The 27,082-nt window shown below is 45.0% G+C and overlaps 1 protein-coding gene across 1 annotated transcript in view; it reads left to right on the top strand.

Annotated features, from left to right (window-relative positions):
- MEGF11 (multiple EGF like domains 11) overlaps nucleotides 1–27,082 on the top strand; it is a 471,865-nt gene that overhangs the window by 96,662 nt on the left and 348,121 nt on the right.

Here is a 27,082-nt window from a genome sequence, read left to right as displayed (position 1 = left end):
AGCAACACAAATGTTCATTGCATGTATCCATCCCAGGAGGAATAGTTTGAGGACCCCTGATTTAGTGCAATATAAAAAATGCAAATAATTTTTTTGCCGACTACCAATATTTTCCCGTAGACCACCAGTGGTCCACGGACCACCAGTTGGTGATTGCTGCCTTAAAATGGATGGATGGATGGATAAATCTATATAGATTACAGAGTAACAGAACTGGAAGAGACCTTGGAAGTCTTTTAGGATTAGGGTTTGAGCTTGAGTTGTTTTAGAAATGCACACTCAGAAACCTCCAGCCTCCAGCCAGCACAATCCAAAGCCTTGATGGGCTGCATGAGTATCTGTAGTGTAAAACGTGTGAAGCTACTCGGTGTAGGAAAGGGATTTCTTAATATGGATATTTATGAATAGTTTAGAACAATATTTCTCAACCATACCAACTTTAAGATCTGTGGACCAACTCCCAGAATCCCCCAGCCAGCACAGCTGGGGAATCCTGGGAGCTCAAGTCCACACATCTTAAAGTTGCTGAGGTTGAGAAACACTATGTGTAATGAATGAAATGCCCACGTCTTGTTAGATCATAGATAACAAACAATATAGATGACGTAGAATAAACAGAAGGGACTTTAGAGGTCTTCTAGCCGAACCCCTGCTCAAGCAGGGGACCCTGTACCATTTCAGACAACTGACTATCCAGTCTCTTCACTATTAATGAGCCCTTAATTAACAAGTGCTTCATAATCTCTTTTTTTCCTGACTTTTATAGCGGTTGGCTTGCTATACCACAAATACACCGCATAAATAATCATTAATTATTTTTTAATTAAATTGGTTTAATTATGTACGAATCATTTTGAGTACAACCCTCCATCCCCAACATGGGAAAGATTAAATTAAATCTCTATTTATAGTCCATATCCAAATTATGTTCTTTCCAAAGGATACACTTTTAGTCATATTTCTGGCAGTGGATATACAGTATTTCCTGTTTTATACCGCAAAGGCTAGCTTGGACTATAAGCAATTGAAGTACTCTAATCTCCAAGACAGGCTGAATTTGGCTTTATCTCATCTCCTCCTCCTCCTCCCCACTTATTTTTAAAAGTTAGGATACTAATACATTGACTCAGCAAATATAAAATTAAATTATGGCGTAGCCAATCCATAATAAACTTTAATGGATGTTAGTTTTTACTCACTCAGAAACGAGCAAAGAGAACCCCTCTGATGGGAAGAGCTGGCTACAATAGCATCAGCAATGATATTCCTTACATTTCCTTTCGACAATCAAATGCATGAGCCGTGGTGGCACAGTGGTTAGAGTGCAGTACTGCAGGTGACTTCTGCTGACTACAATTGGGCAGTTCGAATCTCACCAGGCTCCAGGTTGACTCAGCCTCCCATCCTTCCGAGGTGGGTAAAATGTGGACCCAGATTGTTGGGGGCGAGAGGCTGACTCTGTGAACCCCTTAGAGAGGGCTGTAAAAGCACTGTGAAGCGGTATATAAGTCTACGTGCTATTGCTATTGCTAATGCCATTGCTACAGAGCATAGAATAACAGAGAAGGAAGGAAGAGACCTTGGAGGTCTGCTAGTCCAACCTCCTTGCTTTACCAGGAGGCGCTACACTAGGGGTGTCAAACTCAGTTTCATTGACCTCGTGGGGGTGTGTGTGTCTGGCCAGGATAAGTATGGCCAGCTCAATATCACTCATGTTGGGGGCGCCTGTGGCAGCCTTACTGCTCTGCCAGCGAAAACGGGTTCCAAAGCTCAAGGCTGTGATGGCCTCCTTCAACCCTCCCGAGCTCTGTTTTTACTGGCAGAAGCACTGTGGGCCAGTCCTTCCAGGGCAGCTCCGTGGGAAAGATCTAAGCATCCTGTGGGCCGGATCCGTCCCCTGGGCCTTGACTTTAGCACCCCTGCCCTACACCATTCCAGACAAGTGGTTGTCCAATCTCTTCTTAAAAACCTCCAGTGATGGAGTACCCACAACCTCTGGAGGCAAATCATTCTACTGGTTGATTGTTCTCACGGACAGGAAATTTCTCCTTAGTTCTAGGTTGGATTTCTCTTTGTTAAGCTTCTGACCATGATTAAAAGTCCCTTCCAGCCCGATGATCCATCCTATCATTTAGAAATGGTCAGCTTCCTCGAAGATAGGCTGTTCACAGAGTTGGTTGAACATCACTTTGGCCAGAAGACCCCTGTTGTGTCTCACCAGCGGCCAGCACAGCTGGCAGCAGATTTGGACAGTGAGGAGGTTGGGGAGAAACATGGGCCAGTCCTGGAGTCTGGGGAAGGCTCTGACGAGGGCTCTGTGTCGGAGGCAGAGAGGGGGCCAGGGCCGTCTGACAATTATCAGCTGCCTTCGGAGTCAGACATCAGTGGGGCAGAAGAACAGCTGGAGCCTGTTCCCAGTGTGCTCATGCACAGAGTGGCCAGGTGAAGGGAAGAGCTAAAGAACAGGGGTTAACTTGGGAGTAAGGCCAGACTATGAATGGCCCCTCCCAGAGGAAATAAAAGAGGAGCGAAAGGGGAGGGGAGTTTGCAGGAGACAATTAGTTCACTTCATTGGTTCGTGACTCTGCAGGAGACAATTAGTTCATTTCATTGGTTCGTGAATCTCCGAGGCTCCTTGTCAAGTTTTGCAGATATCGGCCTGGCAGCTCTCCAAGCCAGATAAGGTCTGTGACTGTAAATCCTCCCTTGAAAGACTTGGCGGGATGTGAATGAATAGAATTCACAGCAAATTAAGAAAAAGGTTTTTTGTCAGGACAAGGCGTCTGCTTCATGCTCTTGGAAGCCTCGGTCAAAACAGCTCCTGCGACTGTGGGGATGGCAGCTGTTGTTTGTCACACTGGACATCTTCACCTCCATGCGTGATTCTGTTTCTGTTCAGCAGCGGTGAATCCTGCTCTTTTTTCCCCTGCTTTTTTTGGTTTTGTGGTTTTGGCTCGGTGGCAAATTAATGGTGCAAAGGTGCATGGATTTAATTTTGTTGGATGGCACAGTTTGCCAACTGCGGGTTTATTTATTTATTTTGGCCAGCTGTGCCTTGTTTGGGATGGCAGTTGCAAAGCTTGCAGCTGAAAGGGGATGGTTAATGGAATGACTTAGCTCAAAGCAAAGGTTTTTTTGAATGTTCTCAAATGATCCGATTGTCCTTTTCCTCGTGAGGAGAAGTTTTGCTGCTGGAGGCGTCCACATAAATCACCCAAGGCTGAGGTTGGGGGGTAACAGATGGCTTCTCAAAACTCGAAAGCCTGATAGGGAAGGCCTTGGAAAGGGGGTCCTTTTCCTCTCTCCCGTCCTCTAAATCAAACTGGTTGGAGTGACCTTTCTCGTTCCAGCAAGGTGGCTGCCAAATAGGATTGCGTCAACCTGTTGCACGTTGGCGGAGGTAGAATTGTGGGTCCAATCCAACTCTTGTCAAGTTGGCAGATAAGAGAATGAGGGAGGAATGGAAAGCGATGCCGGTTAGGTGTTCACAGCCCAGCAGTCTTATATTTCTTGGCCAGGTTGCGATAATGGAAAAGGGCAGAAGCTTTCCTGCCTGTGTTTGTGAGTTGCTGGAATTGTCAGTCCTTCTACAGTAGGTCAGGGGTGTCAAACTGGATTTCTTCGAGGGCCGGATCAGCATTGTAGTTTTCCGTGGGCTGGCCGGGGAGGAGACAGGATGGAGGCCTCCTGCAGCCCTTTGCCAGCCAAAACAGGGCTCAGGCTGACAAAGGGCTGCAGGAGACCCTCCAGGCCAAAAATAGCTTGTGCTAAATAGAGATCCAACCTAGAACTAAGGAGAAACTGTGAGAACAATTAATCACTGGAATGGCTGGCCTCCAAAGCAGGGGTGAAATTCAGCAGGTTCAGGAGAACCGGTAACGGAAATTTTGAGTAGTTTGGAGAACCGGCTGGCTCCAGAGTGGGGAGGGGATTTTGCAGTATCCTTCCCCTGCCACGCTCCACCAAGCCACAGTACACCCATCAAGCCACGCCCACAGAACCAGTAATAAAAAAAATTGAATTTCACTACTGCTCCAGAGGTTGCAGATGCTCTATTGCTGGAGGTTTTCAAGAACAGGTTGGGCAGTGTGATGACTTCATCCTAGCTCTGGGTCTGTGCAGCCAGAGTCACTTAACAATTGTGTTACTAACTTAACAATTGCAGCAATTCACTTAACAATTGTAGTAAGAAAGCTTATAAAACAGTGCAAAATTCACTTAACAAGTGCCTCGCTTAGCAACAACAATTTTGGGCTCAGTTGTGTCTGTATATTTAGGACTACTGTAAAAAGAAATCTGAAAGGGGTCTGAAAATAGTTGAGAATCCCACCCCAGGTCCTTGTTTATGTCCCCCATAGGGGAGCTACTCACGAGACACCAGGAGGAAGCCCTGGTGGGGGATACAGAATAACAGAGTTGGAAGGGACCTTGGAGGTCTTCTAGTCCAACCCCCTGCTCAAGCAGGACACCCTATACCATAGGTGTCAAACTCAATTTCATTGAGGGCCACAACAGTGTTGTGTTTGACCTCGGGAGGCAGGATGGGGGTGGCCAGCTACATGCCACTTGTGTCAGGGGTGCTTGTGGTGGCCCGAGAGCTCTGCCAGTGAAAATGGGCTGTTTCAAGGATGGCCCAGCGGGTGAGATCTAAGCACCCCGTGGACTGTATCCGGCCCCCGGGCCTTGAGTTTGACATCCCCGCCCTATACCATTCCAGACAAATGGCTTGCCCACTCTTCGTAAAAGCCTCCAGAGATGGAATAGAATACCTGCTAATGACAATGGGGATATTGCATCCAACCCCGTGGTGGGTCCTAACCGGATTACTGCCAGTTCACTTGGGAGAGGGTGTTTTGTGCACACACAAAAACTGTTCTGCACATGTGCAAGAAACATGCCGGCAGTGGTAGAAGAGGCTGGTGATGGGAGAAGATGCCGGGAAAACATTTCAGGGGTGTGGCAGGCCTGGGTCACTGCCGGTTCCAGCTATCAAAGCCGTTACCGGTTTGGCTAAACTGGTCCAAACTGGTAGGAACCCAACTCTGATCCAACGTTGGAGAGAGCAGAGGGTGAAGGTCCAGGATGTAGGGAAGAGCTTTGCCCATGCTTGAGCCAGCTGCTGAAAACAGATGTTGCTATTTTCTGATTCTCTCTCTTCCTCCCATCCCCAAATACGAGACAGACAACAGAAGGAGACCTTTCAAGGAGAGACAACAGGCCCAACAGGGAAGCAGGCAAATGAGTCCTTCCCTTTTTTTGTGTAGCTTTGAAAGAAGAAAAGCCCCTCTGAGCGAGGAAGAACGGCTCAGCTGGGGGGGGGGGAGGGGGAGCCAAAAAGCCTCTTTATCAGCTTCATCAGTTCTCATGAAGGGAGGGAGGGTCCCCAATTGTAAAGCAGCTGTCATTGTCTTGACAGCAGAAGGGAGACCCACGAGGGGGACTCCTCCAGAGGCATTCATCTGCTCTCCCGGCCTGAAAAGTCTTTATGAACGATGTAAAGATCTATTTTATGGTCTCGTTTGCTCAATATGCTCCATAAACATTCTTTTATGTTGAAACATAATCATGCACCGAACGAGATTCCTGTCCAGAGGGGCTTCTCTCTGTGAAGGAAAACGAACAAAGCTGTGTAAGGAAAATAATAGTAATCATAATGAGAAAGAGAAAATAAAGTTGGGGTTACCTCTTGATTCCTAGCTTTGTCCATTTGGGATAAAGGAGTAGAAATTTGGTTGCTTGGGGCATGGGACAGGAAGTGGATTCTGGTTCTGTAGAGGTAAGGTGTCCCCGTTTCTCCGAATGCCACCGGGTCTCTCATTCTGCAGGCTTGGATGGGGCATTTCTGCAGAGTTTGATGGCGGAACAAGAAAAAAAATGATGGTGTGCTAGACGCAGTAAAATATGGCAAAGCTGGTTGCAGGTTGGTAAAATGGAAAGAACAGGGCAAGTGGCGAGAATGTCTGGCTTCCAAGTAATAGACACATATCAAGCAAAATTCCGAGGCAAGTAGATTCCTCAAAGAATAGTTTTATTGGATATATCATATCGGCACAGATATCGGCACAAACCGACTCTGAAGGTTCTCTTGATTTTCCTCTAATTAAAAGTATAAGTTTTTTCCTCAACCCCAAACAATCAGCCACATGGTCCAATCACAACTCTGCTTGGTTGCCGGGTAACAGCACTCTCCAGGTGTGAGAATGTCCTTGGTTCCCAAGATAAAATATTTTGTTTTGGCTACAAAACCCCAGCTATCTCTATTCCCCCTTCCCTTCCTTTCAGCTCCAGTGTGGCAACGCTGAAGCCTCCAAGATGGCTTTGGTCAGGTCAGCTTCAGGGACAGGAAGTTGATTCTGGCTTTGTAGATGTAGGTCTTCCATTTTCTCCGATGCCATCAGGTCTCTCATTCTGCAGGCTTCGATGGAGCATCGGGGGGGGGGGGACTTCCTGCAGAGTCTGATTGCTTGAACAAGAAAAAAAATGGTTTGTTATATGCTCTTGTGGCCTGCCAGTGGAGCTGGTGGCAGACTCAGACAGTGAGGAGGTTGGGGAGGAACATGGGCCAGTCCTGGAGTCTGTGGAAGCCTCTGATGAGGGCTCTGTGTCAGAGGCAGAGAGGGGGCCAGGGCCATCTGACAGTTGTCAGCTGTCTTCAGAGTCAGACATCAGTGAGGCAGACGAACAGTTGGAGCCTACTCCCAGTGTGCATGCGCAAAGCTTCCAGATGAAGGGAACAGCTAAGGAACAAGGGCTGACTCGGCACAAGTGGACGGTAAATGGCCCCTCCCATAGGGAATAAAGAGGAGCGAAAGGGGAGGGGAGTTTGCAGGACACAATTAGTTCATTTAATTAGTGTGAAGATTTGTTTGTGACTCTCAGAGATTCCTTGCCAAGTATTTTCTCTACAGAGTTACATTTGGAAGATATCGGCCTGGCAGCTCTCCAAGCCTGATAAGGTCTGTGGTTGTAAATTCACCCTTGAAAGACTGTTTGCCAGGACTTTGCTGGATGGGAATGAGAGGAATTCACATTAGCTTAATAAAAAGGGGCTTTGACAGGACAAGGAGTCTGCTTCGTGATTTTGGGAAGCCTAGGTCAGAACAGACACAGTAAAATATTGCAAGGCTGGGGGCAGGTTGGTAAAGTGGAGAGAACAAAGCAAGTAGAGAGAAAACTGTAAAAATACAGGTAGAAGGAAAGTCACTGGAGTGTGGTGAGCACAGGAACAGGAAGACGGGTGTGAGCCCTCAAAAATAGATAGTTTTCAACTAAGGCCCAGTCAAAGTTATGACTGACCAGAAAGGTTTTCAGAGGAGGAACCAACGTTGTGACATTACATCGTGCAGACTTGACAGTCCGAGTCCACAGATAACAATTTTGCCCCTGGATGGTCCAGCAGGACCTAAACCATCCCGAAGAGACGGTGACTGGGAAGACAAGACCTTGCTGGTCGCAGGGACACCGCAAAGTCCCTGATTGACTCAATGGAAGCACTTCCAACCGGCGGCAAATAGGCAGCCCCCAGGCTGACATAGTTGGAGACGGCTCCGGAAAGAAAGAAGAAGTGGAAATGTTCCATCTGGTGAGGTTCTTTTTTTTTCTTTACTTTTAGAAGATTGCCCTAAGAAACTTTTTTTTTAAGTCAAATTAGTCCTTTAAGTAAGAACAAAGCGGCGAATTTAATCTCTATTGGACTGCCTTAGAAAGTTTTTTGCTCTTGCTTGTAACGATGTTTTGTGGATTGAAGTGACTGCAACGTTTCCTGTTTCTCCGCTTGAGATGAATGGACTGATCTTTTTTCCTCTATTTCTTTTTACTATATTAATTTTTTTTGGCTTAAACTAAAACTTTTTTTTATTCTAATAAATTTCTCCTTCTTAGTTTTCAACTAAGGCCCAGTCAAAGTTATGATGGACCAGAAAAGTTTTGATGATTATCTTCCCTTCTTCCATACAGAAACATGACTGTACTTCAGGCATTTGGCAACATGGCCCTTATAGCTGCTTGGGACATTCTGTGGTCATATGACTACGCTTTATGACAATTCTGCTGAAAACTGGCACTTAGATTAACAGAGTTGGAAGGGACCTTGTAGGTCATCTAGTCCAACCCCTAAGCAGGAGACCCTACACCATTTCTGACAGATGGCAGTCCAGTCTCTTCCTGAAAGCCTCCAGTGATGAAGCTCCCACAACTTCTGAAGGCAAATTCTGTTCCATTGGTTGATGGTTCTCACTGTCAGGAAATTTCTCCTTATTTCCTGGTTGAATCTCTCCTTGATCAGCTTCCATCCATTCTTCCTTCTCTGGCCTTCGGGTGCCTTGGAAAATAGCTTGAGCCCCTCCTCTCTGGGGCAGCCCCTCAAATATTGGAACTAACTTCTGGTTTTCGGCAAATTTGTGTCATAGATAGCAATGAGTAAGCTTCATAAACTGAAGAAGCTTCTTGGCTGAGAAGTAAAACAAAAAAATCATCCAAAATTTTGGAAAAAGCACCTTTGAGACAACCATGAACTGGATGATGGAGGATTTCCATAAACATTTGATCCAAAGTCCAAACCCTCCTGAATTCCTTTCACCCTTATCTGGCACCAGTTTAAATCAGGTAGTCCTCGACTTACAACTATTCATTTAGTGACCATTCAAAGTTACAATGTTACTGAAATAAATGACTTATGGCTGTTTTTCATACTTACAACCTGTATATACAACATGATCAAAATTCAGATGCCTGTCAACTGACTCATACTTATGACCATTGCTGTGTGTCCCAAGGTCATGTGATCATCTTTTGCAGTCTTCTGACAAGCAAAATCAATGGGGAACACAGATTCACTTAACAACCATGTTACTTACTTATCAATGGCAGTGATTCAACTGTGGCAAGAAAGGTCATAAAACAGGACAAAACTCACTTAACCAAGGTCTCACTTAAGTACAGACATTTTGGGCTCCATTGTGGTCCTAAGTCGAGGACAGTGGTGGGATTCATTTTTTTTACTACCGATTCTGTGGGCGTGGCTTTGTGGACGGTGTGGCTTTGTGGGCGTGGCAGGGGAAGGATACTGCAAAATCCCATTCCCTCTCCACCCTACTAACCTGCTTTCCAGCTCCGTTCTCTTGTGCAGGGCAACAAAAGAAGATCAGCTGGGAGGCTGGGAGGCAGCGGGGGCATGGCCAGCCTATTTGCCAATTCTCTGAACTACTCAAAATTTCTGCTACCGGTTCTCCTGTCCGAACTGCTGACTACCTGTACTGAACTTCAGTTGAGTAGATGCCTGTGTCTAAATCTACGCTGCAACCTAACAGATCATCCTGATCCTTTGCATTTGACAAAAACCCATCAACTTGGGGAGATTTCTGCTGGCATCTAGGTTTGCATACTTCTTAATTTCAGAAAGGGAAAGTTGAAAATGAATTAACATTTAATGGTCTTTGGACTCAGGGGGATTTCTTGCCAGCTCCAGGGGGCACTTCCTGGAGGCATCTGAAGTTGCTTATGCTCTGCCTCACTCTGGGATCCTGAGCGTTTGTGCGCAGGGTGTGTGTGTGTGTTGGTGTTGGAAAGTAATTGCTTTTTAAATAGGGGACCGAAATGACTTTCTACCCTGGAATTGTTTGTTTGTTTGCTTCCACTAATTAGGTAAATTAATCACTGCTAGTGTTGTTTTTTAAAAAACTTGGAGGCTAGATGTCTACTAAGAATCAGTGAAAATTTCTCACTTGGGATGCTTTTGCAATGTGAATATTTCTCCAACAGGTCCAATCCAATCAGTCAAACTCAAGCAGTCCTGAATGTATGTCCTCAGTTGAGCCCAGATGTTCTGTTGTTAAGCATTTGTTCAGTGAGTTTTGCCCCATTTTACAACCTTTCTTGCCACAGTTATTAAGTGAATCACTGCAGTTAGCATAGCAATAGCAATAGCAGTTAGACTTATATACCGCTTCATAGGGCTTTCAGCCCTCTCTAAGCGGTTTACAGAGTCAGCATATTGCCCCCAACAACAATCCACGTCCTCATTTTACCCACCTCGGAAGGATGGAAGGCTGAGTCAACCCTGAGCCAGTGAGATTTGAACAGCCGAACTGCAGAACTGCAGTCAGCTGAAGTAGCCTGCAGTGCTGCATTTAACCACTGCGCCACCTCGGCTCTGTTAGTCAGTGACACAGTTGTTAAGTGAAACTGGCTTCCCACATTGATTTTGCTTGTCAGAAGGTCGCCAAAGGGGATTGCCTGATCCTGGGACACTGCAACCGTCATAAATACGAGTCATTTGCCATTTGGTTTTGATTGCATGACCATGGGGATTCGGCAGTGGTTGTAAGTATGAAAGAAGATATTAAGTCACTATTTTCAGGGCCTTTGTAACTTCAAACAGTTACTAAATGAATGTCCTAAATTGATGACTACTCACAAATGACCACAAGGGGTAGGATGCTAGGATATCAAATTAATAAGAGCTAAAGTCTTCTTCTGGAGTTTGGCACTTGTTGACTTCAGCAAGCATGCAGAACTGATTAAAAATTACAGATTAACAGAGTTGGGAAGGACCTTGTAGGTCATCTAATTCAACCCCTGCTCCAAGCAGAAGACCCTACACCATTTCTGACAGATAGCAATCCAGTCTCTTCTTGAAAGCCTCCAGTGATGAAGCTCCCACAACTTCCGAAGGCAACCTATGTTCCATGGGTTGATTGTTCTCACTGTCAGGAAATTTCTCCTTATCTCCAGGTTGAATCTCTCCTTGGCCAGTTTCCATCTATTATTCCTTGTCTGGCCTTCAGGTGCCTTGGAATATAGCTTGATCCCCTCCACTCTGTGGCAGCCCCTCAAATATTGGAAGACTGCTATCATGTCTCCCCTGGTCCTTCTCTTCACTAGAGTAGCCATGCCCAGTTCCTGCAACTGTTCATTGTATGTTTTAGCCTCCAGTCCCCTAATCCTCTTGGTTGCTCTTCTCTGCACTCTTTCTAGAGTCTCAACATCTTTTTCAGTGATGAAGCTCCTACAACGTCTGGTGGCAAGCTGTTTCACTGGTTGATTGTTCTCACTGTCAGAAATTTTTTCCTTGTTTTAGGTTGAATCTCTCCTTGATCAGTTTCCATCCATTACTGGTTTGCAATTGCTGCCTTCTACCATTTCTTAAAATACATTTCCCAGCCTAGCCCACAATTGATTTTCTTGCATATCTTCCTCCAACTACTAACCAGATTTGACTTAACTTCTCATTTTCAAAGTCAGCTAACTACTCTCACTTGTCTGTAAAGATTCTCAGTCCTCCAGGTCATGGTTGTCCCAAAGGTGTTTTTTCCAGGAGGCAACTGGACTTTCTTGGTTTTTCTTTTGAAGACATTTTACTTCTCATCCAAGAAGCTTCTTCACCTGTGATTGGTGGGGAATGGAAGGATTTATATTCCTTGCAGACAGCTTGTCATTTGCATCCTTTTAGAGGTTTCTCTGTGTCCTCGGGGTCACCTGAGTAGTTCTCCTGGTTCCTCTACTCTGCAATTTCTGTCTCTGGAAATCCATTCCTACTTTCACACCATTCCAAGGGTCTTCATCCCAAATTGTATAGCTAAAAGTCTGTGGAGATTCTTAGTCATCCAGGTCCTGGTTGTCCCAATGGTGCTTTTTCAGGAGGCAACTGGACTTCCTTGTTTCTTCTTTGAAGACATTTTGCTTCTCAGCCAAGGAGCTTCTTCAGCTCTGACAAGGTCTCACTTGTCCTCAATCTATAATCGCAATTGATTCCCAAATTTCCATGGCTGAGCAAGTTGTTAAGAGAGTTTTCCTCCGTTTTAGGACCTTTTACTGCCACAGATGTTAGGTGAATCACTGCAGCTAATTAGCTTAGTGTTGTGGCCCAGCAGGAGCCGTTGGAGCTGCCACCAGACTCCAACAGTGAGGGGCCCTATGAGTCGGCTCTGGGGGATGTGGAGGACCCTGGACAGGGTTCCGACTCTGAGCAGGGTGAAGAGAGGCTGGTTGGCCACCAGGAGGTGCCTGAGCCTTGGACCAGTGGGATGGAGACAAGGGAGAGTGACCCGGACGCCAGCAGTGAGTTGTTCCTGGATGCCCGGCACCAAAGAGCTAATAGGCATCAGGAACAGTTGCGCAGTTACAGGAGGTAATTGCACTCAGCTGATGGTCATTAGGCTCCTCTCCAGACTATAAAAAGACTGCTTGTGCACACGCCCCTCTTGCAGAAGTCAACACAGGAATCAATGTCAGAGAACATTATGGTGAGCTTGGCAGGCTGGATTGCTGTCAAGCTTGTCTGTGCCGGTTTGCTGCCAAGGACCTGTCTGTCTGTTAATTAAACGCTGTAACTTATCTTTGGCTCGGAGTGTGTTCACGGTTTATGGTTTATTAGGATTTGTATGCCGCCCACTCTCGAGAGACTCAGGGCAGCTTACAGATAAAAACGGGGAGGGAGGACATATAAAAATTAAAAAGAACAGACATTAAAATTGCACAACATTCATATAGCTTAGAATGGGGCTGGATAAATCAACAGCCCCAGGCCTGCCAGAACAGCCAGGTCTTAGTCGCTTTGCAGAAGGCCGGAAGAGTAGTAAGGGTCCGGATCTCCACGGGGAGATCGTTCCATAGGGCCGGAGCAGCTACAGAGAAGGCCCTCCCCCAGGGAGTCGCCAGCCGACATTGACCGGCAGATGGAATCCGGAGGAGGCCTAGTCTGTGGGATCCTATGGGTCTCTGGGAGGTAAATGGCAGGAGGCAGTCTCTCAGGTAGCCAGATCCTAAACCATGTAGGGCTTTAAAAGTAACGACTAGCACCTTGAAACGTGTCCAGAGACCAATGGGAAGCCAGTGCAGCTCGCGGAGGATAGGTGTAATGTGGGTGTACCTAGGTACCCCCACTATCGCTCGTGCGGCTGCATTCTGGACCAACTGAAGTTTTCGAACACTCTTCAAGGGCAGCCCCATGTAGAGCATGTTATAGTAATCCAGTCTTGAGGTGATGAGGGCGTGAGTGGCCATCCAAAGGGCCTCCCGGTCCAGATAGGGTCGCAATTGGTGCACCAGGCGAACCTGGGCAAAGCCCCCCCTGGTCACAGCATGTGTTGGTGTGGGATGAGGGGGGTCAGAACAGCTTAGTAACATGGATATTAAGTGAATCTTGCTTCCCCATTGACTCCGCTTCTTTGCAAAAATCTGATCACAAGACCCAGGACATTGCAATCATCATAAATATGAACCAATTGCCAAGTACCCAAATTTTGATCATGTGACCATGGGGAGGCTGCAATGGTCATAAGTTGAAAAATGGTCATAAGGAACTTTTTTCAGTACCATTGTAACTTTGGTTAGTGGTCAAAGTTCTGATGGATCTCTCTGGGGGCTACCTGTGACCCAGCTATGAAGTTCCAACAGTGACATTACCCCGCAATCATGTGACCCCACTTAGTAACCAGGTCACATTTACAGCTGTTTGCAGCATCCTGTTTTCACATGATCATGATTTACAACGTTTTTGTTGAAAGCCAGCAGTTACTTTCAGTTCTTGGCAAAACCAGACCCAGAGCAATCAACTTTTGGTTCACTTAACAACTGATGCAAAAGCTGTAAAATCACCAAAAGTCGAGCATTTTTCGACCAGCATTTTACAACTGTGAGTGTTCAGGGTGGGGGGAGTCTAGAGGTGGAACTCTCACCTCACAATTGGGAGGTTTTGAGTTCAATCCCAGAGAGAGGCAGATATTTCTCTCTCTGAGCACGTTGAGAATATATCTGCTGCATCAGGGGTGGGTTCTGGCAGTCACTACTGCCGGTTTGCTCATGGCTGTGCCACGCACATGCATTTTCCACACATGCACATGCTTAATGCACATTGTGCGCATGCGCAGAAGCAAAAACAAGATGGCGGCACCAATGGCGCCACCCGGAGAACTGGTTTTGGGTTGCTTCCAGTTCCAGCGACCCAGGCCGCCAAACCACTACTGGTTCAGCCAAACCGGTAGGAACCCTCCACTGTGCTGCATTTATCTCCGCATTGGTGACAGGAGGGGCATCTGGCCAGTAAACACTCAGTTCAATTCAGTTGCCCAGATTACACCATGCAAGGACTTACGACTGTAATGGTAAGACTCCATTATGGTCCTAACTCAAGGACTCTTATACTTTTCATCAGAACAAAAGGATCCCCAAACAACCAAGGTGTTTCTTTCATGCATGACTCTCAAATGTGCTGGAATCCATTTCATGTCTTCAGTCAGGATGGGGGTCATAGAGGTTCCAGGGATTTGGGAAGCCCCAAGTGGAAAACAAACTGCCCCTTATAAATGAAAAAATAATTTACAGAGCTCAGGAAGCTGCCCCTCTTCCAAATAAGCTGCAAAATTCCTATCTATGGAGTGACTTGTATCAGCAAAGAGACCTCGTGATAGACATTTGCAGAACCTGGATAACAACCACAATGATTGTGTTCCAGGGGTGGGTCACTCTTGGCATTACTGCTGGTTTGGTGCGTGCATGCGCATTTGCACAACAATAGCTCTGTGCATGCTCAAAACGTTAAAAAAAGGAAAAAATAAATTTGTGCAATTACAATTGTTCTGAGCATGCGCAGAACCAAAAATCAAGATGGCGGCACCATAGGAGAACCAGTTTGGGGGCGTGGCAGGCCTGGGTCACTGCTGGTTCCAATGACCCATGCCACCAAACTACTCCCGGTTCGATTCAACCCAAGCCGAACTGGTCCGAACCAGTAGGAACCCCCCTCTGTTGTGTTCCCTCACCATATGAAAGTTTAGAGTGATCTAAAGCCAGCCTTGGTGTTAGTCACTCTCTTATTTGCTAATTAGACTGATTAAAGGTTGCCAATCTCATTAAGTGCTGGCATTTGAGCAGGAATTATTGTTCTTAAGGAAATTGGGTATCTTGTCGCATATCCAGGATTTTGTGATCTTAATAGCTCAAAGCTTGGTACTTGTAGGGCAAGGAAATTTGTGTTACGAATGATGCAGATTTAGCACAGAATGGAAACGGATAATGTCAGGTGCAAGAAATCAGGAACCAGGATGATTCAAGTGAGCACAAGTTTCTTCCATGCTCTCTCTCTCTCTCTCTCCACAAGAATCTGAACTACTAATGGTCAAGACAAATGTGGGCATGAAGGGACTCAAGGCTAATGACACATTTGATCCTTCCTTCAGGCTCAGCCTGCCCATCTCCTACAGGAATGGTCAGATAAGAGACAGCATAGCCCTCAGCTGGATAATGGGTGAGGCAAGACTCTCAGAAGAGACGTTCCCTAATGTCAGGCGAAGGAGTCAGGAACTGGGGTTGTTCAAAAAACTACAAGTTTATTGCATGCTAACGCTCTCTACAAGAATCTGAACTAGTAAACAATCAAGGCAAAATGGTGATTGATAAGAGTCAATGAAATTCAAGGAGGGCTGGACTTAAGTCTCTTGTGGGCAGAAAGGGACTCAAGACTGATGACGTGCTTGACCCCTCCTTCAGGCTCAGTCTGGTCATCTCCTACAGATAGTAACTTTTCACCTTGATTTAGAAGGCATTATACAATACAGGTAGTCCTCAACCTACAACCATCTGTTTACAGACCATTTGAAATTATAACAGTGCTGAAAATGTGATTTACAACTGGTCCTCACACTAATGACCAACACAGCATCCCTACATTCACTTGATCAAAATTCGAGTGCTTGGCAACCCACATGAATTTACGACAGTTACAGCATCTTGGGCTGTATGAGGGAGGGGACATGTGATGACCATTTGCCACCTTCCCAGCCGGCTTCTGACAACCAAAGTCAATGTGGGAATTCATTCACTTAACAACCCCCTTGCTTAGCAATGGAAATTATTGTCTAATTTGTGATAATAAATCACTGTTTATATCCTGGGGTGGGATTCAAAAATGTTAGCAACCGGTTCTCTACCCAGTTGCTGGGTGGGTGTGGCCATGGTGGGTATGGCCTACTTGGCACCCTGCACCATGGTGGGGGGATTTTTGCCCTCCCCAAACTCTGGAGGCTTTTCTTGAGCCTTTGAGAGGGTGAAAATGGCTCCCCTGGGCTCCAGAGGCCGGAAACGGGTCCATTTCCAGTTTCTAGAACTTCTGGGGAGGCCTATTTTTCGCTCTCCCAGACCCTTCACTTACCTGGCATCCAAAATGGGCTGTATGGAGTCTCCTGGGAGGGGCAGAGTAGGGTGGGCAGGGCCAGCCAGTTCTTCCAACTATCAGTTTGGTGAACCAGATGTAAAATTAGCATCTGGTTCGCCCGAACCAGTGTGAACCAGCTGAATCCCATGCCTGTTTTGGAATATAAGACGCTCCAGAGTATAAGATGTGCCTTAGTTTTTGGGGAGGGAAATAACAAGAAAATCTGCCTCTGCCTTCCAGCATCCATGGTATTCAGCTGATACATGGTAACAAGCTCAGCCAATGAATAGGCATAGCAACTAAGTCCACCAATGAGGGCTATTTGGACTTTGATATTTGCTGTGTGAGCAAGAAGGAGACAGGAAGGAGCCTGGCTTGGCCCAGAACTGAGAGTGAAACTGCTTGTGTTTTGCTTGTATTGACTGCTACCTTGGAAAACCTGCTTTTGGTAATGTATTGTACATTATTATTATTTTGAATCCTGCTGAATCAGTTACTCTGCTTTCTGACTGTGATTGCTGCTGCAAACTCTGACCAGCCAGGTCAGCTTCAGTACTTATTGAAGTCTGATTCAGCACAGCTGATTGGCAGGTGGATCAGACTGCCAGAATACCCCCAATCAGCTGTTCCAGGCTGCAGGGATTGCCACAGACCGTCGCTGCCTCCATGCCTCATGTTTTTGGCCTCTGGTGTGTGTGTGTGTGGCTACCTTCAGTGTATGACACACCCAAATTTTCACCTTTTTTGGGGTGGGGGGAAGTGCATCTTGTACTCTGAAAAATACGGTATATATCTTTGGAAATAAACAGAGATTGATCACTTTGGAGATAAAGTGCATGCAAGCTTCAAAACTGGCCTAGAGAGATTTTGACACACCTGGCCTGATATGTATATGCTAACAGCAAGGAAGAGCGGACTGTCCCTGAAGATTTCTACCAGTTTTAACATTTTCATTTAATGTTGGGATATTGCTTAGGGATGTCGCAAATGTCTGGGCTTCCCCAGGTATCATATTGCTGGCTCTTAACATAGATAAATGAAACTGCCTTACAGTGTGTGCATCCGGTTTGATAGTCTTATCCCAACTGACAGGTCCATTTCCCAGGCTGGTTCTCATGAATCCTTCAACAAGATGGGGGGAACTGAAGTGACACCGTCCCTGTGAAAAACATGGGACTCATTTTCTTGGTTTAATAAGATTTTGTCTCTTAGCTACAGCTTTTCTTTCAGAATAGAATACAGAATAACCGAGTTGGAAGGGACCTTGGAGGTCTTCTAGTCCAACACCCTGCTCAAGGAGGAGACCCTATACCATTCCGGAGCTGTCCAATTTCTTCTTCAAAACCTCCAATGATGGAGCATCCACAAATTCTGAAAGCAAGTCATTCCACTGGTTAATTGTTCTGTCCGGAAATTTCTCCTTAGTTCTAGGTTGAGCTTGATGTGTTTCCATACATTACTTCTTATCCTGCCTTGGAGAATAGGTTGTCTCCCTCTTCTGTGTGACAGATCTTCAAGCCTTGGAAGATTGCTATCATGTCCATCTCTTAGTCATACTGGACATACCCAGTTTCTGCATCCATCCATTCATCTTATTTTTTAGCCTCCAGTCCTCTGATCATCTTTGTTGATCTTTTCTGCACACTTCCTAACAGCTGAATATCTTTTTCATCTGATAGTAGTATCTCTACTCATTTCTCTTTCTTGATGAGCTTCTGGATTCTGGGAGCCCTGTTCTGCAACCTATTTCTGAAACCATCAACAAACTCAAAGCCTAATTCTGAATTTCTTGAATTAATTAATTGATTCTTGAATAACACAAGAAAGAACATGGGTAAGAATTCAGAACTAGAAGACTTCTGATATTAGTTAAATCTTGTTAAAAAATCTCTAGGGCACCAACTCCTTTTTGAGCTTCTATACAAGGTCTTAGGGACGTGGTGGCTCAGTAGCTAAGACGCTGAGATTGTCGATCAGAAAAATCAACAGTTTGGCAGTTCAAATCCCTGGTGCTGCGTAACAGAGTGAGCTCCCGTTACTTGTCCCAGCTTCTGCCAACCTAGCAGTTCGAAAGCACGTAAAAATGCAAATAGAAAAATGGGAACCACCTTGGCGGGAAGGGAACAACGTTCCGTGCTCCTTTGGCATTTAATCATGGCGGCCACATGACCACGGAGGCGTCTTCGGACAGTGCTGGCTCCAGCTTTGAAACAGAGATGAGCACCGCCCCCTAGAGTCAGGAATGACTAGCACATATGTGCGAGGAGAACCTTTACCTTTACAAGATCTTTAAACTTAGGGAACTTTCAAATACGTGGACTTTAAGTCAGTACAGACATATTGAGAAGTGTAGGAGTTGAAGGATTCACAAGTAGAACCCATCAAGGTTGAGAAACACTGTCCTTGTGTCTTCCTATCCATTCTCCAGTGATGTTGATTTCCTTGGTTTATTCTTTTCTTTTAGGATCTTTGATGCTTTCTGAGCTTGGTGGTTTTCTTACATACATTTCATTACCAAACTAGGGAACATCATGACTTTGGGTTCTGCTGCTTGGATAGATTTGAGGTTATAGAAATGGCTAGTGCTTATTAAGTGTGTAAAAGTAAAAAGTTGAGGCTGTAATATTATTATGTTATTCTACTGTGCTAAAAAGAGTTGGAATTCAATGTCTTTCTTTCTTCCTTTTTCTCTTTACCACACTTCTTCCTTTCCCCTTTTCCTTCCCTCCTTTTTTTCAGTATTTTCATTTTCATTTGTATGTTACACTTTGATAAGCTTAATAAAATTATTTAAACAAAAACATCAATAGAAACCAAGTTACATTATCAGTGCTAGAAGGTAATGGTACCTATTTTGGTAATGAAATGCCTAAAACAGAGGTCTCCAACCTTGGCAACTCTAAGACTTGTGGACTTCAACTTCCAGGATTCCCCAGCAACAAATCTTAAAATTGCCAAGTCTGGAGGCCCTTGTTCTATGAGAAAACCATCAAATTTAGAGAGCACCAAAGACCTCACAGTTCCTCCATGAGCGAAAAATATTCTCTTCTATCGGTACTTTTCCTTTTAATTGTTGCTCTTCAAATCTACCATGACCCATTGCCTTGGTCTTTCTCAAAGCTTCATCACATCCAATCCCTCTGATATGTGGTTGTCTTTCAGGTATGTGTGTCAGGGTTCCAACGATGCCCTAATGAAATCAGGAGCCTCAAGCGATATAGCAAGAAAAATCCAGTTGTTTATTAGGATCGCCATGTTGGCATGAACCAAGTGAAGCCAGCTCTGACTTCACCCAGTTTACCCCTGACCCTGTTTCCCCCTCCTCCCAGAGTGTCACCAGTCATATTCCCCAATGAAGCAGTTTTGCGGGTCATAGAAGGTCCCTCCCTCCCACCATTGCGGGACTCCATGGAGATGACCTTGACATCGGCCAGGTAGGATGTGTTTTGTTTTGACTGAGGTGTGAATTCCTTGGTGCAGCTGTGAGGTGTAATTCCCATCCCCCTGTCTATGGCAACTTGGGATCAGGTCAAGAAAGCTTTGCGAGTTGACAATGTGTCAGGCCTGCAGCTTTCTTTTGGATCTTTGTCCTGCCACACTTTCTGTTATTCTACTTTGCATTTTCTATTGTGGGAAAATGGGAGGGGGGATTGTACAGAGTTAGATGATATGTAGCCATAACAAAATTCTTTCTAGAAAGCCAAGGTCATCCTTTGTCCCTGCACCTGGCCAGAACTGGGTGGATGGTACTGCCAGCATGGCAGTGGATGATTGGACCATGTGATGGACTGGTGGTTGTGGGGGCAAAATCTTGACCTTTCAACTGGGTGGGAAAACCCGGAAGCTTTCAGATTCAGATTTTCCCAGATGTGCCAACGTGGCTCTCTTAATAAATTGCAACTTTGAGCAATACTTTGCCTTGGACTCTGATTTATTTTTGGATGCTATTTGGAACCCTGACACAATGTGGCTATCAATTCCCAGAATTTCTTAGCCAGCATGTCTATGATGGGAGTGGTCTAGACTGGCAAATCTTTTCTTATAAGTGTATTGCTGTCTGAGCTTTGGATTTGGAGAAAAGAGGAGGGGGAAAAGAAGCCCACTCGTTTTCGTGGCAAATGTGTCCAGACAGATTAAGTGGGAGACTTCTGTTTAATGGCCACCATTAAAATGCCATTAGTGGAATTACCGTTCTTTCTTGACTCTGCCATACTGAATGACTGGAAATAGCGTCTGCTAGTGTAGCAGTTTGGATGAGAAAGAATGGTGAGGAAAGAGAAGAAGTTTATTTATTTTATTTAAAACATTTATATAGTTGCCCATCTTATAACCAACTCTGGGTAGCTCTCGATCAGAAGTAAAACAACATTTAAAAAATCACAAGGAAGCTAAGCACATTGAAAACAACCAAAATCAGGAGCCAAAACTAGGAATGACATGATAGCAGTCTTCCACTACTTGAGTGGAAGAGAGGAGGGGTCACAGAGAGGAGGGGTCCCAAAGCACCAGAGGGCAAAAGAAGAAGCAATGGATGGAAACTTATCAAAGAGAGAACCAACCTAGAACTAAGGAGGCGTTTCCCGACAGTGAGAATCAGTGGAATGGAAGTTGCCTTCAGAAGTTGTGGGTGCTCCATCACTGGAGGTTTTGAAGAAGAGACTGGACAGCCATTTGTCTGGAATGATATAGGGTCTCCTGCTTGAGCAGAGGGTTGGACTAGAAGCATAGTCTATAGTCCATAGCTGACTGGGGGATTCTGGAAATTGAAAGCCACAATTGAAGTTGAAGTTGCCAAGGTTGGACACCCCTATATAGATGTTAAGGAAGTATGAGGAAAGGCTCAAACCCTGGGGAACCACACATTGCAGGGTTCAGAGCTTGACTTCTTCTTTCCTCTCAAGATCAACTGCCATCAAAGGAGGAGAACCGCCATAATACAGTGTCTCCAACCCCAGAAGCCAATCCAGATGGCTGCCATGGTTGATGGTATCCAAAGCTTTCGAGAAGTTGGATGAAAAACCTTGCAGATTGTAGAATATTTGCAATTTGTTTGACGTGAATTATTGAGTTATTTTCTTTTTGCCAAGCCAGATTTCAACAAGCTGGCAGAAGAGGCTAAAATCTTCAGGATCTGGGCAAATTGTTACCAATTTGCGTTCTACTGCGTAGAATGGCTCCTCAGTTGTATTCCCTGGCTGAACGCAAGCATCTTACTAACCCAGGTCACCTTTAAAAATGATCCCTGGCTAAACTATGATCGGCTGCATTCCTATAATATGCTAGGCCAGAGAAGCTGGATTGACAAAACATGCAGAGCCAAAGCTGAACATTTAATCCTGTGAAAGCGTCCGGCTAAAGCATGGCACCGTGCCTTAATCCACGGAGAATGACTTTTAGACAGGCAATGGGTGGATGTGCAGTTCTTTGAGCAGAAGCTGCTGTCTTCTATGAATTTCAATGGTCACCAAGAGTCACGACAACTTAATGCAATCCTTAAATTGCAAAACCGGTCATCTTGAACTTACAACCATTCGCTAATGATCTTTCATGAATCATCTTTCAAAGTTGCAACATCACTGGGAAAAAAGGATCGTTTTTTACACTTACGAATGTTGCAGCATCCCCGTGGTCATGTGATCAAAATTAAGGTGCTTGGCAACTAGCATGTATTTATGACAATTGCAGTGTCCCAGGGTCATAGGGTCACCATTTGTCACCTATATAACCAGCAAAGCCAGATTCACTTAACAACCTGTTACTAACTTAAATCAACTGCAGTGATTCATGTAACAACTCTGGCAAGGAAGGTCCTAGAATGGGGCAAAATTCACTTAACAACTGTCTGCGTTAGCAACGGAAAAGTTGAGCTCAATTGTGGTCATAAGTCGAGAACTTCCTGTAAATATTTTTGTGGTTGTTGGTTGTCCCTCTCTACTTTTCTGAATATTTAAATTGCAAAATTGAGCATATTTATGTTTGCGTTTACATTTGCATGAATTTACTCAGGTGGCCTTCACTTCAAAGCTGAGTTGATTAGTTTTATTTATTTATTCAATTTATATGCCCCCCCATTTCACTTTGAGAGAGCCTTAGTGGCATTCAGTATTTACCAAAAGAAATGAAGATTAGACACAGATTGTTGAGACTATTTTTCTGACATTGTTCAAAATTTAAAAAAGAAATCAGCGCAAACAGTTCTTTTGTTTACATTCATTAACTATAACTTGAACAAAGGGAGTTATACAAATACAGTTTTAAGCATATGGAAACCTGAATTATATTAGAGCCTGACATTATTTCTATTCCCCTCTTTTGTCAAGCAATTAGTGTTTAACTCCTTGGAAATAAAACTGCCATCCGATATCACCTTGAACAAAATAGACTTAAAATACTAACCTGTTCTTTTACACAATATAATAATACAGCTTCATTGTGGTATTACTGAGTGGCACCTTAATTTGCTTTTTATTAATTTAGATACTGGCTGGGTTTTAAGAATCCCTTTTATTTCGTTCCATTTAATTTTCTGTCTTGCCGGAAAAGAACTTTTAAAATAGAGGGTACAAAAGGGAGACGATTATTAAATAGATCCCTCGCCGTTCCTCCTAACACGTTTTGTAGGCAGCGATGTACCTCCGCTTTAATTCTCTCGCTTACAAGCAATTTGCAATTTGAGCCATCATCTTCCTAACCTTTGCTAGGCTGCTACGTCCTTGAGGTAATGCGGAAGGTTAAAGTAACACATTAGTACTCGTTTATCGAGCTCTGGCGGTACCTGAGATCTAATGATATTTAACTCGGCACCTAATATGAGCTTTACGAGTGATTACAAGCAGTCCGTTGGGACTGGGGTGTGGGACAATTTCTAAACGAGTTGCCAAACACAAGACGGATTGACTTGTAGGCCTGTCAAAAATTATCTCCCATGACAACTCAACTTGGTTTTTTTTTCTTCCAGTGCATAATTTTTGCTGCTTTAACATTATGGAACGGCAAGGAAAAAAAATCTGCAATTCATGAAGGAGGCCTCTCAAAGCCTTTTCTCTTTTTTCCCTTTTTCTTCCACCTTCTTCCTGTTGTCTGTTTTGTAAGAAATAGAAGGTTTGCATAAACAAGGCGTCCTGTGGCGCCTGGGAATTTGAAGGCTGAGCAGATAATCTATCGTCACGTCTAATCAAACACCCTGCCTCTGATGGACCTCTGGGTTATATATTCTGTATTAATTTATGGGTGCTGCTTCTAGCTGTTGTAATTAAAGGCCACTTTTAATTAAGCCTTTAGGATAGAGACTATAATCAAAAGTGGAGCAATCAGCCCACCTCCTTGCCATCTTATTGGGGTGTCTTTGGGGTGAATTGCTGGAGCCGGCATGTTCCTTTTTACTTGAGTAAAAAATTCAGAAAGCACTGCCTCTCCGAGGATGCTTTCAGAATGGATCAATCCAGATTTCTCTTAGTTCTGTAACCATTTCAAGACTTTCAAAATGCCTTTTCAGGTTTCATAATATTCCATATCAATCTTTCCACCTCTCAGGCTTAGAAGAAACATGGGCTTGTTCCAGCTTGATGTGACCCCATTATAATGAAGGTCTTTTGCATTCCTCCTCCTCCTCCTCCTCCTCCTCCTCCTCCTCCTCCTCCTCCTCCTCCTCCTCCTCCTCCTCCTCCTCCTCCTCCTCCTCAATGCAGTCCTAGTCTGTAGCAACACAGGGACAGTATCAAGGTCACGTAAAGTGTTAGTACCATTTTATACTGCACTGGTGAGACCACATTTGGAATACTGCATCCAGTTTTGGCCACCATGATACAAAGCAGGTGTTGAGACTTTAGAAAGGAGGTAGAGAAGAGTAGTAAGGATGATTAGAGAGCTGGAGGCTCAAACATAGAACTGTTGAAGGAATTGGGTATGTCTAGTCTGGCAAAAAGAAGTCTTCCAATATTTGAGGGTCTGTCACAAAGAAGAGGGAGTCAATCTATTCTCTCCCCCCAAGCACCTGAGGGCATGACAAGAAGCAATAGGTGGAAGGTCATTAAAGAGAAATCCTGCCTAGAATTAAGGAGAAAATTCCTGTCAGTGAGAATAATTCATCAGGGGAACAGATTTCTTCCAGACGTTGTGGGTGCTCCATCATTGGAGGATTTTCAAGAAGATATTGGGCAGTCATTTTCCCAGAATGATGTAGGGTGTCCTGCTTTTGCAGAGGGTTGGACTAGAAGACCTCCAAGGTCCCTTCCAATTCTGTTAGTCTATATTCTGTATTCCTCTTCCCTCCTCTTCCCCTTTCCCCTTCCCTTCCCTTCTCTTCCCTTCCCTTCCCTGGTATTGGTGAATTACATGTCCTTAGAATAGTACACCACCCTACTGAAGGTCTCAATCCATCTCCAGAAGATCATGGAGTTAATGAAATTGAATATTTTTTTAATAAACTTCTCCTTCCTATGGCTTCCCTTAGCTGCTAACTAGTATTCAGATCAACAAGGCGTGAGAAGTCGACAACCTCCCAAATACCTTTCTCAGTTGTGTCCAGTGATTCTTGATGGAAACTATTTAGATGTTTCCAGTAGTGAAATTATTATTTTTTTACTACCGGTTCTATGGGCATGACTTGGTGGGCGTGGCAGGGGAAAGATACTGCAAAATCCCCATTCCCTCCCCGCTCTGGGGCCAGCCAGAGGTGGTATTTGCCGGTTCTCCAAACTACTGTATTTTTCAGAGTATAAGACGCACCTAGGTTTTGAAGAGGCTTTTTTTTAAAAAGTAGGTAGATAGAGGGATAGAGAGGAAGAGAAAGAGAGAGAATACAGTAGGCAGGTAGGAAGAGAGAGAGAGAGAGAGAGAGAATAGAGGCAGGTAGGTAGATAAAGGGATAGAGAGAGAGAGAAATAGAGAGTGATAGATAGAGAAATACAGTAGGTAGATAGGGAGAGAGAGAGTGAGTGCTGGTAGGTAGAGAGAAGAGAGAGAGAGAGAGAAATACAGTAGATAGGTAGGGAGAGAGAGAGAGTAGGTAGGTTGGTAGGTAGAGGGATAGAGAGGGAGAAAGAGAGAGAGAGAGAGAAATACAATAGTTAGGTGTTCTGCAAGGATTTATTGACACACAGCCTGGACCTTGGCAGCAAGCCAGCACAGACAATATGTTGGCAGCAATCCAGCACAGTCCAAGCTTTGGCAGCAATCCAGCACAGTCCAGGCTTTGGCAGCAATCCAGCACAGTCCAAGCCTTGGCAGCAATCCAGCACAGACTAACCTTGGCAGCAATCCAGCCTGCCAAGCTAGCCCCAAGAGTTCTCAATCTCCTTGATTGAGCCAAGGTGGCGCAGTGGTTAAATGCAGCACTGCAGGCTGACTGCTAGATCAGCAGTTCAGCGGTTCAAATCTCACCGGCTCAGGGTTGACTCAGCCTTCCATCCTTCCGAGGTGGGTAAAATGAGGACCCGGATTGTTGTTGTTGGGGGCAATATGCTGACTCTGTAAACCGCTTAGAGAGGGCTGAAAGCCCTATGAAGCGGTATATAAGTCTACTGTTATTGCTATTATTGCTCCATCTCAAGTGAATACATTGACTCCTGCCAAAGGGCGTGTGCACAATCATTCCTTTTATAGTCTTGAGAGGAGCTTAATTACCACCAACTGAGTGCAATTATCTCCTGTGTAACTGCTCCTTACGCCTATTAGCTCTTCAATGCCGGGCGTCCAGGAAAAACTCCCTTGGCTCCTCCCCACTGGTCCAAGGTTCAGGCACCTCCTGGTGGCCAACCAGCCTCTCTGCACCCTGCTTGGAGTCGGACCCCTGTCCAGGGTCCTCCACATCCTCCAGAGCTGATTCATAGGGCCCCTCGCTGTCGGAGTCTTGTGGCAGCTACAACGGCTCCTGCTGGGCCACAACAGATAGGTAGAGAGAGAGAGAGAGTAGGTAGGTACATAGGTAGATGGGGGGGAGAGAGAAATACAGTAGATAGGTAGGGGAGAGGGAGAGAGAGTAGGTAGGTAGTTAGTTAGAGGGATAGAGAGAGAGAGAAATACGGTAGGTAGGTAGTGCGGAGAGAGAGAGAAAGAGAGAGAAATACAGTAGATAAGGAGGGAGGGAGAGAGAGAGAGAGAGAGAGAGAGAGAGAGAGAGAGAGAGAGAGAAGGTAGGTAGGTAGGTAGATGTTTCCAGGTGTATTTATCCATGTGCTGGAGAAGGAAATCGCTGACAATCTGCAGCACCTAAGACTTTGTTTCTGTTGGTGCAACACTTGACCAATGTAATTCTCATCAATCAGTTAAAGAGCTTTCCAAAAGGGAGAATAAAAAAGGTTTTGCACTCTGCAAACCTCCCAAAAACAGCCCTGTTTTTTAAAAAGGCATGAATAGCCTTGGGGGGGCTTGCAGAGTGCTCCGGGGGGGGAGCAAAACAAGCAAAAATCATCCCATTTTTCATGAAAACAGGCCCGTTTTTGTCAAAAAAATTGCATGCATAGCCTTATGGAGGCTTATAGAGTGCTTCTGGGGGGTCGGGGGGGGGCAAAAAATGGTCCATTTTTTGCTCATTTCTGCCCTCCCCATCCCCCAGGAACTCTCTGAAAGCCTCCATAAGGGTATGCACAGCCATTTGGTGAAGGGGCGGAGTTTCGGGAGGCAAAAAATGCTGTATTGGGTGTATAAGACGCCCCCAGATTTTCAGCCTCTTTTTTGAGGAAAAAAGGTGCGTCTTATACTCCGAAAATGGTACTCAAAATTTCCACTACTGGTTCTCCAGAACCTATCAGAACCTGCTGGATTTCACCCTTGGATGTTTCCCTGGTTGGCTCCAGCTTTCAAAACTTTGCTCTGGGTCAGCTAGAAGGAACCACAGTCATTTTCCTTTTTTTCCCCTGCTCGAGCCGCAGAGAAGCATAAATTATGGAACACACAAAGATGCGGTGTTAATCTTTCAAAGGGGAAGAGGAA

The sequence above is a fragment of the Thamnophis elegans genome, chromosome 16 (genome assembly GCF_009769535.1).
Source record: "Thamnophis elegans isolate rThaEle1 chromosome 16, rThaEle1.pri, whole genome shotgun sequence".
Taxonomy (NCBI): Eukaryota; Metazoa; Chordata; class Lepidosauria; order Squamata; family Colubridae; genus Thamnophis; species Thamnophis elegans.
Note: the sequence above shows the minus strand (reverse complement) of the source record. Positions and strands in the feature narration are given on the sequence as shown.